The following is a 19151-nucleotide window of genomic DNA, read 5'->3' as shown; positions in this document are numbered from 1 at the left end:
GAATTACAGTGTAAAACACAACTAGAATCACACAGTAAAACAACTAACAAAAAATACAGTGAGCATCTACTAAAGACTTACAGTGTTAATCCAGGAAGGCTTAAAAACAGAAAATTACACGGTAAAATACTACCTGGATTTACACATTAAAACAACTATCAAAAAATACAATGATGATCTACTACAATTACTAACACTTATAGTGTAAATCCAGATAGACTTAAAACAAAAAAATTACAGAGTAAAAAACTACCTAGATTTACACAGTAAAACAAGTACAAAAAAATACAGTGAGCACCCACTAACAAAACCACTCACAAAAATACTATGTGCATACTGAACCCAATGAAACTAACACTAAAAACAACAACAATTACACAACTAAAGCACTAACAAAAAAATAAAGTACTATTACAGTAGATCCTCATTACAAGAATTACAGTACTATTATAGTAGATCTACAGCGAAGGAACAAAAAATACAAGAATTACATTACTATTACAGTAGAGTTACAGTATATTAAGAGACAAAGGTTGAAGAAAAATTACCATCTCATTGCGGATAGCTTTGTGATACATTGAGTTCTCTCCATACGCCGAATCAAGAAACACAAAAGCTTTATCTCTCAAACAAACAACAAACCAGAACCAGTGTTTTTCGAGACCAATAGGGAAGTACAACTGAAATAAAAAAGATAAAAAAGCAAAAAAACAATGAGACAGATTATTTAAAAAGCATGAACACAAACAAGAGATAACAAAAAGATATAACTTGCACTTACAAAGTTCGATCTCCACAGCAGATAAGCACTGCAAGCTCCCTCAAAAGCGTTACGAACAATTGTTGGATTCCTTGTGTCTGGATTATTGTTATTCAATATGCTCTCCTGCACCAATTCAGATAATTACTTTGTCACACTGATAAGAAAAAGAAAAAAAACAATACAATACATATAGAAAAGAACAAAAGAAATACATATAGAAAATGAAAAGGAATACAAGCTAGCATACCCCAACATAACTGAAGAAGAAATGTTTCTTCGATTTAGAAGGATGACACTTGTTGAAAAGATATCGATAGAAACATAGAAGCAAGAAGTTATCTATGTGGCCATTAGGGCAGAGGGAAGCAAGTGAGCGGTATGAACAGAATGCTCTATCATATCTAATAGCTTCATATCTGGTAGAAAGAAAATAAAAGAAACAATCAATCACAAAGGAAACAAAAAGTAAATACACAAATCACGAACAGAACTAAGAAAAAGGTACAAGAAAAAAAAAGAAATATCATACTTGCACAAAACGTCATCTTTGCCAATCCGGTTCATTGCAAAATAATGCTTCCTTTCTTGCAAAGTGACAGGAAAACGATTCATCTGCTGAACATAAGGATCTGAATTGAATCTAGCTGCTCCAACAATCCTTCGAGGGACATGCTGAATTGTTGATGTTGAACAATCAGAAACTTTAGAAGTGATTGATATATTATGCTGATGGGCTGCCTTTAACTTTGCAACACAATCAGGATCAGAGATGATAAGGACTTCAGGGCTATTTACAGCACCCTACAAAAAAAATTGGATTCTCAAGAAACAGTTATAATAATAACACTAGCAACTACACAATAATTACACTGAAGAGATAATGAAATTATAATAACTAAACTAATACACTAAAAACATTGATAACATACAACAACAAAAACTTGAACAAAAGAAAATGAAGGGAGATACACAGAAGAAACAAAAACAAACCAGAGAGAAGGAAGAAGACGATGCTAATTTGTTGAGCTGGTTATAAGCTTCATTCGTCTTCTTTGTGAAATTAACACACCGATCAATAAATATGGAGGTGCCAACTATTTGAACTTCATCAATACCAACTACCTGCAGGAAAAACCAATAAGGAACAAAACACCAAATAAGAACAAAAAGAAAAAAGAAAATAACAATGAAAATACAGAACAAGTACAATTACATCATCTCTCCCATTGAAGAACTCATTTAATGCTTCTGGAGAGGTGAGGTCAACATGATTTTTATTTGATGATTGAACTGGGTTTGAATTGTTGGAAGGAGGAAGTGCTACCATAAGCACACCGTCCTGACAAAAATAAAAACTAATAAAATAACTGAAGACATATAACAAAGACAAAAAAACATACAATGAATTGCAAAAAGAAACTAAAAGCAAGAAGCACATAAAAATAACCTGTTCAAAAGGAGTCTTGGGAGAGTTTCTAATTCTTTCAGACACATATTGCAAACACTGAACTCTATCGATCTGTATGCAACACGAAATGAATAGAACATAACAGTTAACATAACAAGAACAGAAGTGCACTGGAAACAAAAGAATACAAAAGAAACAAGAAAAACCAACATCATCAATAAATCATTGGGATAGCCTGACTGGAAGAAGAGGTGAGTGGTTTCTTGTATCTGGATGAAATTCAAAATCTACACCAGCTGAACGAAAGATCTGATCTGCCTTCTTGACACAATGGTCATCCTTTGATGCACAATCAGACTTGAAGCGATGCATGGAAGGTCTAACATTAGAAATCGAGCCAACATTAGGCTTGCACCTTTTCAAAGGGCTACCTGGAAAACAAGCACAACAAATGAACAAAAATCACTTGAGAACATAAAAAAAAGAAAACAAGAAAAAGAATACAACTACGCAACTAATATGAGAGAAAAAACAGAAAAAAACAACCCGAAGGAATACTAGTGGGCATTGCAACAGGCATGGCAAACAATGAGGTTGTAGGAGAAGAACCTAACAATGAAAATCAATAAAAGGTTACCAGAAGAAGAAATAAAAATACGGAACTAACAAGGACAACATAACATAATTGACAGAAAAAGGAAAATACCTCCAGAAACAGGAACAGAAACAGGAGCAGGAGGAACAATACTAGGAGGAGCAGCAAAGGTACCCAAAGGAGGAATACTTAGATTTGTCTTTGCACAATCGTCGGACATAACAATTCTGGCAAGTTTGCTAACTGATGGGTCATCTGAAGCTTTTTTGGTAGATTGAATAGGAACAGACTTGCAACCTACATAGGTAAACCAAAAAAATGCCATCAAACTAGTAGAAAAGAACAAAAAATGCCAAAAACCTACACACAAAAAACCAACAACAAAAAAACAATAAAACCGACCTGGCAAATCATCAGAGCCACTGTTTTTAAAAGTGGGAGAATCTGCTTTACTACCAAGAGGATATTCAGCACATGAACGAACAGGGGATTTAAATTTAGAATCCCCAATCAAACCAAGTACATTAAGCACAAGCGACTCCGACCAATCTTGAAAATTTATTGGCTTATCAGCATTAGATTTCTGAACAAGGTCAATGATCTGCTTCACAACCTACAAAAAAGAAAAAAACAACTAAAATCATTAGCGCATAAAAATAACACAAATAAAAACAAGACTCAATAAATAAACAAATAAGAGAGAAAATACAAGAAAGACCAAAACAACACTAACCTCAATACCGAGACAAGAAGCATAAGCTGATTCAACTTTAGATGCAAATGACACATTTGAACCAGCTGGAGCATTAACTTCTGAAGTTGTTGTATTGTTTGCAAAAGGAATTTTAGATGTAGCTGCATCACGACCTCTTGAGCATGAAAACTTCTCACAAGACTTTTGAGCCAAAACAAAAGGAGAAAATACGTAAAGATCTAACATAAAAACAAAAACTAACAATAAAATGGAACAAAATGAAAAGCAAACATACAAAGAAAACTTACTGGAGCGTACAAAGACGGGGACAAACGCTTCAATGGCCTCTTACCATAAGAACGACTATTGCACTTATCCAGGTCTGAGAAGTGCTTAACTTTATTTCCTCTCCAAACTAGAATCCTAGGCTTTATGTCAGGGAGTGCATTAAGGCCAAAATGCACATTGTCAAGATATGAAACCTAGCAGAAGCATGAAAAAAGAAAAAGGCAAATTAAAAAAATACCAAAAATAAATCAAGCACACTAAAAAAACAAAAAACAAATATGACAAAACTCACTGCAAACGCGTAGTACAGCCGCCAAATGTGACTGATCTCTTAGAAGCAACCTTTGTAGAGTCCTTGAACTTCTTAATACTGGTAAGGAGACACTCATAGACAAACCTAGATAAGTCATAGCTCATGACAGAACTACAATCTCTGAATATGTGGAGGTATTTTGGGCTAGGAGACAGGCTTGAATTTGGACACGAGAAAGTGGAGAAAGCAACACACATGAAGCAGGTGAAAATGTCTTCATCTGTCATTTCTTCAGTCGTTGACTTAAGTTTATTTGCGAAGAATGAAACTGGTGGGATACTAGTGACATTGAAGTGAGACAAAATAAACTCACGACCAGCTTCGGCATCGGAAAAAATGGGCTCACCGTCCACAGGAAGATCTAAGATGTCGTGGATAACATATTTGGTAACAGGAATAAACTTTTTCCTAACTTGAATCTCAGAAGCATGGACATCAAACTTAGAAGCAATCCATTTGACAAATCTGAGAGGGACCTCAGTCCTCACAAACTTGAGAAGGCAATCAGCCCCATAACTCTAAATTACACTTACTTGCCTAGGAGACAAGCCAGCAATACAGGAAGAAAAAAGCTTGCCAGAATATCTAGTGAAGGTGGATGCTGAAGGAAAATCTGATGATCTCTTAAATTTCTACAAAAATAGAAAACATAAAAAAACAGAAATAAGAAAAAAAAACTGCAAAAACAACAAAAGATACAGAAAGGGAAAAGAGAAAGAAAACTACAATACCACATTACGAGCTGCTGCACATGAAAGCTTCCGTTTTAAACGATTAACTTTCTGCAATAAAGACAGAAAAAAGTTAATTCTACAAAAAATCAATCTGGAAAAATAGATTGGATAAAAAAACTTAAATACAACAAACCACATACATGGGTCACATACAAATCATACAAAGCTTTATCAAACTCAGCATCATCCATATCGCCATCCTGCATAAACACAAAAAAGAAAACAGAGTGAATAAAGAACTGGGACAAAAAATAGAGCAACCCATAAAAGCAATACATAAAAAACGAAAAAGAGGATAAACACAAACAAAAAAACGAAAACATACCTCTGAAAATGGGTAATCATCGTCCTCAGCAAAGTCATTTGGCACAAACGGGGCCGCATCGGAATCACCAGCCTCTTCCGAACAACCAACAGGAATGCCCTTACCGAAACACTTCCTGAGTCTACCCATATATTTGACTATTTCCTAAATATTTAAAGTAGCATAAAATAAAACATAACGATAAGTAAGGCAAGAAGAATAAACATTACACAAAAATATCAGATAATACAGAATATATCTGATTATCTACAAATATCTTATACACAAGAATAAACATTGGATTACACAAAAAATTAATGATGATCCTGATGAAAATAAATTACAAAAATAAATTGCATCTCTATTGAAGAACTACCAAAATAATAACACTACAAAATCAACAAGCATGACAAAATAATAACACTACATCAGGAATATGAAACACCCTGCAAAAAAAAATCAACAAGCATGACAACACAAATTTTTTCGATACAAGTAGAAGCATGGCAGTGTGGTTGTGATCACTAATAGAAGCATTGCAGTGCTGCTAGATCAAGTAGTAACAAGGATGGTCATGCTAACTGCTGAGAATGTAATACAAAAACACAAATATACAGTGGAAACCAACTCAGATTTACTTAGAACAGCTACAAATATAAAAACCACTTACGATATCAGTGGAACTGGATTTGCACTGTAAAATCATACTGGAAATTCAGCAAAATACACTAAGAATTACACTGCAATAACCTACAAAAAATTACAGTAAAAAGCCCTAAGAAATTATAAGAACATAAACTACTAAAATACAAAGAAAGAGCACTTAGCACCCCCCTTAACATCAAAAACACAAAAACACTACACAAAACTAGCTACCTCCAGCAAATAACACCTAATAGCACTTGATATACGCAGGAATAACACTAACAACTATAAACAACATACAACAACCAAACGAGAAGACACTCAACTCTAGGTTTGTTTGCTGACCATGATACATCAAAACATCAGAGGGGTAACAACTATAAATAAAGGCTGCTAGTACAAACCACTAAATATGACTTACAGGATGAAGACGCTCGTTCTGCTACTCATTTGCGACAAGGACCAGCTGGGCAGCTTGGAGCAATATACTAAATGGACAGTCTAAAACCACTAGGAACAAATACAGTGTAAAATCAAGTTGCAATTACAGTGTAAAACAATAGTGAAATACGGTGAAAAAACACTAGGGATTACAGTGTAAAATCGAGTGACGTTTACAGTGTAAATCCATAGTGAGCGACAGTGTAAAAACAATAGGAATTACAATGTAAATCGAGTGAGATTTACAATGTAAATCCATAGTGAATGACACTAAAATTACAGTGTGAAATCCCTGAGATACACTGCAAATCCACTAGAAATTACAGTGCAAAACCATCGCAAAATTACAGTGAAAAAACACTAAGAATTACAGTGTAAATCAAATGAGATTTACGGTGTAAATCCATAGTGAATAACACTAAAATTACAGAACAAAATCCCTAAGATACACTGCAAATCCAATAGAGAGTACAGTGTAAATCCATCGCGAAATGACAGTGTAAATAGACACGGAGTTACATTGAGAAGAGAGTGAAATTTACAGTGTAAATCCAAAGTGAATGACACTAGAATACAGTGCAAAGTCCATGAGAAATATACACTACAAATCCATAGCAAAAATACAGAATAAGATACAGTGAATATAGACTAGGAGTTACAGTCTAAATCCTAGCAAAAGCCACATAGCTACAATGATAGCAAATAGCACAAGACAGCATAAATCCACTAAACAGCGAAAAATACACTACATAACCATAGCAAACATACAGAAAAAAAATCAACAAGGAGATACACAACAAATCGACTACGAGATACAGTCTAAATCCTAGCAAATATCACATAGCTACATTGATGGCACAAGGATGTACGCTGTGGATAGCACATGACAGCAAAAATACACTAAACATAAAAAAACACTAATCAGATTTACAGACCACAAAAGAACTTGGAGACTTGAACAGGAAACAGAACCAGACCACATCCATCCGTGAATCCACAACATACAAACAGAATCAGATCAGGCACAGCCCTAGGAGAACCCAACATGCACAAATAAGAGAAACCTACATGCACACCACAAGGATAGATCACTAACCCATACTGCTACAACTAGACAAACCAATCTAATGACAGAGTAACAATAAATCCCCATCGTGAAGCCCTATTACAGTCACCTCGTCTTGGAATGGACTCGGACTACCGGACCTAGGAACTCTGACTATCTACTCCTACCACAGGCCAAAACAGCGCCGAAATCTGCCATGGCAAACGAGAAAATCCGCGCCGAAATCCGCCATGGCAAACGAGAACGCATATAGGGAAAATACACACATCAACAACAACAAACTAACAAAACCATACGACCTACCACTCAGATCTGCGGGGACTAACAGAAAATAAAGGGAAAATACCAGATAAGAAGAACAAATCGGTGGGAAGGGAAAAACGGGGCTGAGGATGGTGCGCAGGCCGAGATCCCGTATCCAGCAAACAAGGAGGACAACAGAGGAGCGGAGCCGGCGGGCGAGCGGGACGGAGAGCGCAGACGAGTCAATACCAACCACCTAGGCCGAACGAAGAGATGCAGATCCAAATCGCCATGGCTATCTCTCTCAAGCTCTATTCTGGAGATGCGTGGAAGAAATGGCAACAAGGAAACGACACCGACTGGATGTAATCCATGAACTGATCTAGAACCGATCTAATCTTTGATTGATCGGGTGCCGCGCCCCCGGGGAGAGAAGATTAATCTCCCCGGGGTGACGCGCTGCGGAAGTGATAGAGGAACCTAGGATCGGCGTCGTGAGACTAACCGCTCTAATACCATGTGAAAAGTATAGATGGCTGACTATTGTTGTTTTTGTATATTGATCAAACCCTTGTAGAGGTATATATAGGAGTACATGAGGGATAGAGGCTTGGAGTACAAGACAAGTTACATGTGGTTTAACCTAATTCTATCTCTATCTCTTTATCTCTAACTTAAAATCAATTATACTTCTAACACAACATACCACGGAGAGATTTTGGAGTAGTTAGCCAGTCCCATGAACGCCAATGCATTTTCTTCTTTCCATCTTGGTATCCCCACGAGTGATCAGTAATGATTTTGGAGTAGGTGTTGACTTGTGCAGTCGCCACATCTGATATGGTTGTATCGATAATTTGCGTGCCGGAATCTTTGACAAGTTCCATTTTGACTAACATGATTGCTTTGTCATGTAATATAAAAGTGTTTCTTACACTAATTTAGTGTCAAAAACATTTTTATATTATGAGACGGGGGAGTACCCTTTAAGGAAAGTGTCCGCCGTTCGAGATAAGACTTCGGTGGCCAACCAGGTACTTCAAATTGACTTTTTCTTCATCTGTTTTCCAAAATCTAGCTGAAGGGAATTGTATATATTTGAGTTAATAGAAAGAGAATTAGTATTTCCAATTACGAAGGAAATATTAAGTTGTTTTCGCATCCTTTGTAAGAATCTTCAAAATTTACACCACAAATATTTGTATACTAATCAATGGTTAATTGATTAGCACCAAAAATAGATGCAAATTCGCAAGGCCACTGTCGCATAGTTTCTTCTAATTAAATAGGGAGGCATGTATTTTAGCGGCAATAAGATGGCCGACCAACCAAGGAAGGTATATATTTGGCTTCATGTTCCATGGCTTTGAAATAATATAAATCTTACGCTTATAGAAGTTAAATTTAATCATCAAACCTGTTCCAAGATAGTAAGCATGAGGGCTTTATAGACATCATTGCTAGAGAATGGAGCAAGCGCACAGATGGGACATCTAGTGTCGACATATGGCAAAACAAAATCCGTCACCTTAGACAATTCTTGAGAGGATGGGCTAAGAATGTGGCGGAAAATTATAAAGATGAGCAAGATCAACTCCTCCATTTCATAGATGCCCTGGATCGTAAGGCTGAGACCGGCATGTTGGATGAACATGAACGGTCGTCAAAGTATGAGGCAGAACAAAGAGTGTGCGCCCTCCTTCGAGAGGAGGAAATGAAATGGGTTGTCAGAGCCAAGGTTAGGGCAATTGTCCACGGGGATAACAACACAAAGTTTTTCCACTTGATTGCAAATGGCAAACATAGGAAAAAAGAAAATTGTACAGCTTCAGCAAGACGAGGGTACCATAGTAGGTCATGAGAATCTTAAACTATATATCACAGACTACTACAAAAGGTTGTTCGGTGCTCCAGATCATAGCTTTGTGTCTATGGACGAGCATCAGATTGCGGACATTCCCCAAGTCGGACAAGCCGACAATGAGAGTGTTTCCGCACCATTCCTAGAGAAAGAGGTGTTAAAAGCGATTGAGGGTATGAAAAATGGTAAAGCTCCTGGGCCGGACGGGTTCCCAGCGGAGTTTTATAAGAAATGTTGGCATATTATTAAAGCAGATCTTATGTCTATGTTCCATGATTTGTTCTCTGGGCACCTACAACTCTTTCACCTGAATTTCGGTACGATAACGTTACTACCGAAGAAAGAGGGTGCGTCCAGAATTGAACAATTTCGTCCTATATGTCTGCTTAATGTCAGTTTTAAAATTTTCACAAAGGTGGGAACTGACAGGCTAACTAAGATGGCACATTCGGTCGTGCAATCTTCGCAGACGGCTTTCATGCCTGATAGGAATATTCTTGAAGGGGTTGTCGTACTTCACGAGATCCTTCATGAATTGCACTCCAAGAAACTCAATGGAGTTTTATTTAAGGTTGGTTTCGAAAAGGCATATGACAAAGTCAAATGGTCTTTCCTGTAACAAACTCTACGTATGAAAGGGTTTGGCGATATTTGGCGAAAACACCTAGATTGTTTTATAAAAAAAGGGAGTGTCGGTATTAAAGTAAATGATGACGTTGGTCATTTCTTTCAGACACTTAAGGGTCTTAGGCAAGGAGATCCCATGTCACCTATTTTATTTAACATTGTTGCGGATATGTTGGCGCTAATGATCAGGAGGGCTAATGACAAAGACTTAGTAGGGGGACTAGTACCTCATTTAGTTGATGGGGGTGTCTCGATCCTACAATATGCGGACGACACGATACTTTTCATGGAACATGATCTAAAAATAGCCAGAAACTTGAAACTCATATTATGCTTATTTGAACAGCTATCTGGGTTGAAGATTAATTTCCACAAAAGTGAGCTTTTCTGCTTTGGGGATGCACAAGCTGAACAACTCACGTATTTTCAACTTTTCGGGTGTGAGGGTGGTAGATTACCATTCACTTACTTAGGAATCCCTATTCATCACCGGAAGTTGACCATCAAGGAGTGGAGATGTATCGAGGATCGTTTTGAGAAAAACTAAGCTGCTGGAAGGGCAAGCTATTATCCTACGGAGGACAATTGGTTCTTGTCAACTCAGTGTTGACAAGTATGCCAATGTTTCTTCTATCCTTTTTCCAAGTGCCGGTTGGGGTGCGGAAAAGGTTGGATTTCTATCGATCTCGATTTTTCTGGCAGAGCGATGAGATAAAAACTAAATATAGACTGGCTAGATGGGACATTATTTGTAGACCCAAAGATCAGGGAGGTTTGGGGATTGAAAATCTAGAGGTTAAGAACAAATGTCTGCTTAGCAAGTGGCTATTCAGACTGTCTGTCGAATCACAAGGTATGTGGGTACAAATTCTAAAGAACAAGTATCTACAGCATAAGTCCTTAGCCCAGGTCAATGTGCGACCGGGCGATTCACCCTTTTGGAAAGGCCTCATGAGGACAAAGGCCGCTTTCTTTAACAGGACTAGATTCGTCATTGGCAATGGTTAAAATACTAGATTCTGGGAAGATACTTGGTTAGGAGTTTAACCTTTGGCTCTCCAGTATCCGCTACTTTATAATATTGCACAGCAAAAACAGACAACCGTTGCGGCAGTGTTACGACAGACTCCTCTCAACATTCAATTTCGTAGAGCCTTGATCGAAAATAGATGGGTTAGATGGCTACATCTAGTCAGAAGGCTAATGGATATTTCCCTATCGGATTCTCCTGACAGTATTCGTTGGAGGTTGACCACCAATGGTACTTTCTCAGTGAAATCGATGTATGACCATATTATTGATACGTCTCCTATTCCAAAATCGATGAATATATGGAAGGTCAAGGTTCCCCTTAAGATAAAAATGTTCATGTGGTTTGTTCACAAAGGAGTTGCTTTAACTAAGGATAACTTGGCCAAAAGACACTGGAAGGGAAATAAAAGATGTAGCTTTTGTCACACGCATGAGACGATTAAACACCTCTTTCTGGACTGCCCTATGACTAAATTATTATGGCGTTCAATCCAAGTTACTTTCAACATTACCCCGCCTACTAGCATTCACATGTTATTTGGGACGTGGCTGGACGGGGTTAATGTACTTTACACCAAACTAATTCGAATTGGAACTTGTGCTATTCTGTGGGCTATATGAAACTGCAGAAATGATCTAGTTTTTAACAGATTGAATTATATTAACTTTTTGCAGGTTATCTTCAGGGCTACCGCCTTGATCCGCATGTGGTCCTTACTCACTCCTGTAGAAACCAGGGAGCCTTTGGTTACTGGGTGTGTCTGATGGGAGATGGTAGCTCAGGTTATCTTCAACCGATATGGATGGCGGCATGCTAATAGGATTGGACCATAGTATTGTTTACCGGCGGATTTAGTCAGTATTGGCGTTATGATCGCCGTGTAACTCTTTTTCTTGTTTTATTTCCTTTGGTTTCTCGGACTACTTTGTATTTCTTTCGAACTACTTCATTATTAATAAAATGGCTGCATGCATCAATCGATGCAGAGGCCGGGGCGATGCCTCCTTTTCGAAAAAAAAATCTTTATTACCATGTTCCTCCCTCAACAATCTTTTTTATCCATGAAATCCCGTTAGCAGTATGCCCCCGAGGACTGCTTGCTTCGTGGTATTCTCAAAATTGCAAGAATAGTATAAACTTAGGGTGACAATAGATGGGGACATTAAACATAAAAGAGTAATCAAGGATGAATTTCTAGTTTGTATCCAGAGAGAGTAGGACACATTTTGGAAACAGGACCTCTTCGATAACATAGTGAAAAGTGAAAAGAAAGGTTCTCCAAAGACATAACACACTAAATCGAAATGCAAGAAGGTTGAAAAATGTGTATTTTGAATATGCAGAGGTATTCACAACGGAGTAGAGAGCAATGAAAACAAGTGCGTATATACGCGCGGGGGGAGGGGTGTTGGTGGACGTTGCCTATATATTAACACACTACTTATTTATGCGGTCGCCAGCTCTCTCATTTACCCTGGTCCATCATTTTGTGTCCTTTTTTATTAAAACATCTGAACCACCCTAGCACCGTACCAATCTCTATGCCTTGTCCACCTTATAATTCATCACCTCCCATTGCAAAACAGATGTGCAATCAGTTGAGATTTCAGGGGTGTTGGATCCTCTTCTCCATGTGACCAAACATAGCAAGTCAAGAAAATTGCTCTATTAGGTGTCTTGTTAATTTGTTCTGCCCTAGGAATGGGATGTATCATGACACGAGAAAGTACTATATTAGTTGTTGGGCGAAGACAGGGCTCTAGTATCCAATTTATGGGTGGTCACATAAATAGCCGAAACAGAGGTCTCAGTTGGGATTAAGTGTCCTGGATTATCAATTTTTCAACTGTTTGGTCCGAACATTCCATGTATCTCTCATGCACTGTCACTTGGGCTATACTAATGCTAGAACCCGGCTAGCATTCTTTCTAATCATGCTCTGTACCTATTAATAAATGACACATGGATGATTTTTCTTTTGCCTTTCACTAGTGTAGAAAATGCTAGTGTTGGCATTCTAAAAATCGTATTGCTGACGTTAAGGATCGACGCCATCAATATGACATCATTATTGACAAAATATTGATGGCATGTTGATCTAACCCTACTCCCTCTGTCTCAGTTTACAAGTCCGGCATATGTACTTAGGTCGTCAATTTAACCAACTTAATAAGAGGCATATATAAGAAAAAAATATCATTAGAAACTTTAGATGTTCTATTTTCTTATGATATATTTTTTATGTTAAACAATATATTTTATATAAGTCAAATTAACGATCTAGGTACATGTGCATGCCTTCTAAACTGTGACGGTGGAAGTATTGATATTTTATATACTGGTGGCATGACAATATTCACTCATGCCACCACTAACTAAAATTGCAATGACGTGCACATTTATCAATGCCACCACTACTTATTAGTACTACCTCCGACACAGTTTAGAGGGCACATTTAAATTTAAGTGTATTTTTACAATAGACAAGGTTTAAGGCGCATTGCATTTACTTTTAGCAGCTAATTAGTACTCCGTTGTACTACTTCTATGTGCATGTGTAGTATGAATGCTATTTTTCTGCCCATCTCATAGCCAATCAACAAGCACCTAGGTTGTAGAGAATTTTCAAACACGTCTTTTAAACCGTGACAGAGGGAGTACTACTAACGTGAGCATAACATGAAACGCCTCCACTAAGTATTTATTGATTTAAAAAAATCAATTATACAATTCATTAATGCATATAAATATTTATACATTCATCTATATATTCAAATACATATACAGTTCATCCACTAGCGCATTTGTACATTTTGGAGTGTAAGAAAAAACAGCATCACTGTTTGTCGGCGGTGGTGCCTCTAGTAGCCATCGTTGCTCCTCTTCCAAGGTCCTCGTGGATGTCATCGTCGTTACAAAGCATCAGAAATCACATAACTTAAAAGCTTCATGTTGATGTCATCGTCGTCTCTGCCGCAGCCCCGTGTCCCATGAACTACTCGATACACGGGGAAATACACATGAATAAGTTACCTCGAGCAGTATAAGAGTGAACTACTTAGAGATCCCGATGACAATAAAATTTTGCATCTTATGAAGATCAAGCACACAATCATGTTACCAAAAGGAAGTATGAAAACAAAAAGACGAAATTAAGCTCATGACAGATATGACGATAAAGTGTTTTCCCCCGCTTTATATTATAAAGCAACCATCTGGTACATCCAGTTCGCTGGGGCCGCAACACAAACAAGCCCAAAATGAATAACAAAAGAAAGGAAAGAGACAAATGCCGACACTGGCAGATTGACAAAGAGAAGAAGACCGGCAATCGCTGCACCCACCGGAGAAGTACCACCGTATCCCCAGCATTCAATGCGACGATGACGCCGCTGTTGCCCGAACAAGTCCTAGGGTTTCCTCTCGTATGCGGAGGACAGCGGAGGAAGTATATACCCGACGCCCTTCAGGAAGGTCTGTCGGTGCCGGGCAACCCGCTAGGGATTTCTCCCGATCCACAACCACCCCCACCACCACCCCCACCCGAGACACTTAATAGTGCACCACCCACTCATCCACCGACCAGCATCTGCCAACATGAATATCGGACCATCCTCACTAATAGGAAAAACCTTATAGACAGACGCTTACTAGTAGCGCTGGTTTTTACCACACGCTACTATTACTTACTAGTAGCGCTGACTTTTATCACTCGCTACTACTAAGTTGATAGTAGTAGCGCGTGGTATAAACCCACGCTATAACTAAGTGGTGTTCACTGTGCCCCCCGGGACAAGCCTTACTAGTAGCGTGGGTTATAAAACAAGCACTACTACTAAGTCGATAGTAGTTGGGCGGTGTTTTACCACTCGCTACAACTACTTACTAGTAGCGCAGAGTACAAAAAAAGGGCTACTGCTAAGTGGCCTTCATTGCACAGGGTATAAAATCCCCATATCCTCCCCCAAATTCCTCCTCTCTCATCGGAATGCCCCCTCTCTCCATAGTCTCTCTCACGGGGATCCTGACCAATCGCGCCTCCTCCTCCATGGTGCTGAAAGAGGATGCCGCCTCGCGTCGCCGGCATCCAGGAGCTCGCCGGTTTTCCCTCGCGTCTCCATGCCACCGCGCTGGAGCACCTCGCCACCGGCGACCAGCCCCGATGCTCCCTCCATCTCTTTCCTCTCTACCTCATTTCTCCTTATCTATCTCTCCATCTGGTTTGATTCACCCTCTCATGTCCATGCTCGTGCAGGTCGCCGCCATGGATGACCCGGAGCTCTTTACGTTGGTCGAGAAGAGTAGCCCCACACCGTCGCCTTGCTCTGCCCTGGATCCGAGCCCTATCCAGCAGCCGCCGTCAGATCCGGTCTATCGCTGCCAGTCCACGCCGTCGGCGACCACTGCCGTCGTGGGATCGAATCATTGCAGCCATGGACAGCACGCACGGGATCGGTAATATTTTTTTGTTTTTGAAATTAATAATAATAGCGGGCTGGAAAAGCGCTAGTACTAACTGTGCTTACTAGTAGCGCCGGCTGGAAAAGCGCTACTGCTATAAACTTAGCTATAGCGCAGTAGCAGTAGCGCTGCCACCAGTTCTACTAGTAAGCTTTCTCCTACTAGTGCCTCGTGGTCGCTCTGAAGCTGCCAACTATACCTGGGCATATCTGGCCCGTCCCGGCCGGCCTGGCCAGGCCCGTCCCAAAATCCAGGGCCTAGGCCCTATGGGCTTGCCCGTGGGTCAGGCTTGGGCCTGAGTTTTGAGCCCACCAGCAGGGCCAGGCCGGGCTTGGGCTTGACATATTGGGATTTTAAGGAAGAGGCCCGACCCACGGCCTCAAGCCCGACGGTCTTTTCAACAAATGGGTCGGGCTTGGGCTTCAAAGTAGGCCTGATGGCAGGGCTTGGGCCAGACCTGGGCCTCAGTTTTCTGCCATGGGCTTTTTAGGGCCTGGCCCAAGCCCGGCCCGACGCGACCCGTGGCCAGATATACTGCCAACACGAGACCTGGATGGGGAAAAGAGACAACGGCCACGGGAGCGGCCACAACTCGATCGAAGGGAGGGGACAACCTCCACCGACTATGCTAAGCCGGCGGATGTGCCCCTCATGACGAATATGCCGCACATGAGTTTGGCCAAGGTGGAGTATAATATCGTAAAGTATCTAATCATACATCTGAACTGTGGAGAATACAAAGCGAATAGCTATGCTAAATATTTGCTGGCTACCTAGTATATAAACTGTTGTTCAGGGGGTTACACCTACATTTTGGTATATCCTCGTACACCCATGGTTGACAAACCGGCTCCACGTTATCTCTACTATTAAAGGAGATCTTCCGTCGTCGTGATGGTTCGACCACGACAGACCCCCCCCCCCCTCGCTAGCACTTCCACCCCTAGCAGTTTCACCGATTTTTTCCATCCCTCCATGAACCAATTGATTAAATACAGAACAAAACCGGTTCACAGGAAAACCCTCTACCTCTCAACCTTTCCTTTCGCCCGGTGTGATTCCCTCGCGTGATTTTCTAGATTTCAGTCAACCAACCCCCGCATGCCTTATGATCGATCCCTCGGGCCCTCATGCCGCTTGGGGATCTGCCGTCGTCGTGATGGTTCGACCACGACAGACCCCCCCCCTCGCTAGCACTTCCACCCCTAGCAGTTTCACCGATTTTTTTCATTCCTCCATAAACCAATTGATTAAATACAGAACACAACAGGTTCACAGGAAAACCCTCTACCTCTCAACCTTTCCTTTCGCCCGGTGTGATTCCCTCGCGTGATTTTCTAGATTTCATTCAACCAACCCCCGCATGCCTTATGATCGATCCCTCGGGCCCTCACGCCGCTTCCCAGTACGCGCAAAAATCTCCACGACCCCGTCTGAACCACCGTATCCCAGATTCCAGTGCAGCGGTGGCCTCGGGCGCGATGAGCGGCAGCAGGAGCGGCGGCACCGGCCTCCGGCGCGACGGGCGGGTCCAGCGGCGGCCTTGGGAGCGATGAGCGGGAGCAGGAGCGGCGGCACCGGCCTCCGGCGCGACGGGTGGGTGTAGCGGCGGCCTCGGGCGCGATGAGCGGCAGCAGGAGCGGCGGCACCGGCCTCCGGCACGATGGGCGGGTGCAGCGGCGGCCTCGAGCGCGATGAGCGGCAGCAGGAGCGGCGGCATCGGCCTCTGGCGCGACGGGCAGGTGCAACGGCGGCGTCGGACGCGATGAGCGGGAGCAGGAGCGGCGGCACCAGCCTAGGGCGCGACGGGCGGGTGCAGTGGCGGGCTCGGGCGCGATGTGCGGGAGCATCGGCAGCATCGTGCACGATGTGCAGGAGGAGCAGCGGTGGCGGCTGCCTCGGGCACGACGGGCGACTGCAGCGCCTACCTCGGGCACGACGGGCGGGAGACGGGAGAGAGCAGGAGCAACGACGTTGGCCTCGGGCGCGACATGCGGGTGCAGTGGAGGCCTCGGGCGAGATGTACGGGAGCGGCAGCGGAGGCAGCGGCCTCGGACGCGACGGGCGGGAGCAGGAGTGATGGCACCAGCCTCGGGCGCGACGGGCGGCAGCAGGAGCAACGGCGTCGGCCTCGAGCGCGACAGGCTGGTGCAGTGAAGGCCTCGGGCACGATGTACGGGAGCGGCACCGGCGGCGGCGGCCTCGGGCGCGATGTGCAGGAGCAGCACCGGCGGCAGCGGTGACCTCACGCCGTAGTGGTGCTGTCGTCTTCAGTTAAAGGCGGGTGACACCAGTGGTAATGATTTGTTTTCAGCCCTCCAGTTTTTCGTTCTCATCGCTTCATGGGCTTTCTTCTTCTTTTCCTTTCCGTGTGTCTGATGAAACCCAAGATGTAGCTTATTGATCTTGAATGGAATAACAGGCCAAGTGTTTCTTTGCATTAGTCCACTTGATTTTTGAGAAAGGTGTGGTTGCTCCCGGGTGTATATAACAATATACTTATTTTAAGATGTTCATCTGCTTTTGAATTTTCTAGCTCACATGCCAATCGCCATGCCATGAGAACATGAACGTGTTTGTTCAGCTTTCTACGTGTGGGTTAGCTACTATTCTGCAAAGAACGTGTTTTTACATGCCAATCAACAGAAAACTGATGCAAATACATGCTTGCTGACTTACCATTTTATTTGAATATTAATGGCAGGTCAAGCGCGACGACCATCCTGTAAAGATTCTGCAAGGTCAACAATGATGGTAAATGTTCTGTATGCACAATAGACCAAGAAGTGCTGCTGCAAGCAGGCAGGAGTTGCAGGACACATGAAAGCTGGAAATGAAATAGAGGTTACCATGATGTAATCCATGCCATTCTGGTCTTCCTGGAAAAGAAAAGGATGAATTGTAATTCTGCAAGGCTCAGTGTAAACAATATGGTCATACAGAGTTTTGATTTTATCTCTTTAGTAGGTGTGAAAGCTTTCATACTTAATTTGATTAATCGTCACTGTTTATTTATTTCTCTTTGTTTTTTTTCTTGAGCAGAGCCACTTCCTTCGGATGACAGAAGAACTTGTTCTTGGGATATTTTAAATTCATTCTTTATATATGGTGCAAGGAGGCCTGCTATTTGCCTTACTTCACTTATGCAACGAACCGGGTAAGAAGTTTCAGTTTTCTTACTAATAATGCACCACAACTGGTAATGACAAAACAATGCCAGTTTGCTTTACATTGTTTTTGTGTTCGATTTCTCAAAGACCCTATCTTCAAAGAAATATAAATAAAAAAATTGTATGTAAATCAGTCAAATTATGTAGCTAGGTTGTCCATCACTTCCCCCTCCTCCTTCAGCGACAGCATCGCCCCCGCGGGCGACCGGCCTTCCCCCGGCCTCCGCCTCCTCTAGCCCACCTCTTTCCCTCCTCCCCACCGTCGTCGCTGGCGCCCGCGACCGATCTGGCCCCGGGGACGCTGGTGGCGGTGGCCCCTGACCTTCCCCTCCCGTTTGCTCTCTGGCACGGGGTAGAGCTACACCGAGGGGTGCTCCTAGGCGGCGATGGTACGTGTGGTGGCGGGGCTCGCGGACGGAGAGCTTCTGTGACTTCTAGACTTCTAGATGATGAATTCGACAAAAGATGTAGTCAAATTTGAAATGGTTTCAACGAAAAATATCAA

Source organism: Hordeum vulgare, chromosome 7H (assembly GCF_904849725.1).
Source record: "Hordeum vulgare subsp. vulgare chromosome 7H, MorexV3_pseudomolecules_assembly, whole genome shotgun sequence".
In the NCBI taxonomy this organism is placed as follows: Eukaryota; Viridiplantae; Streptophyta; class Magnoliopsida; order Poales; family Poaceae; genus Hordeum; species Hordeum vulgare.
This window is presented reverse-complemented; position numbering follows the sequence as displayed.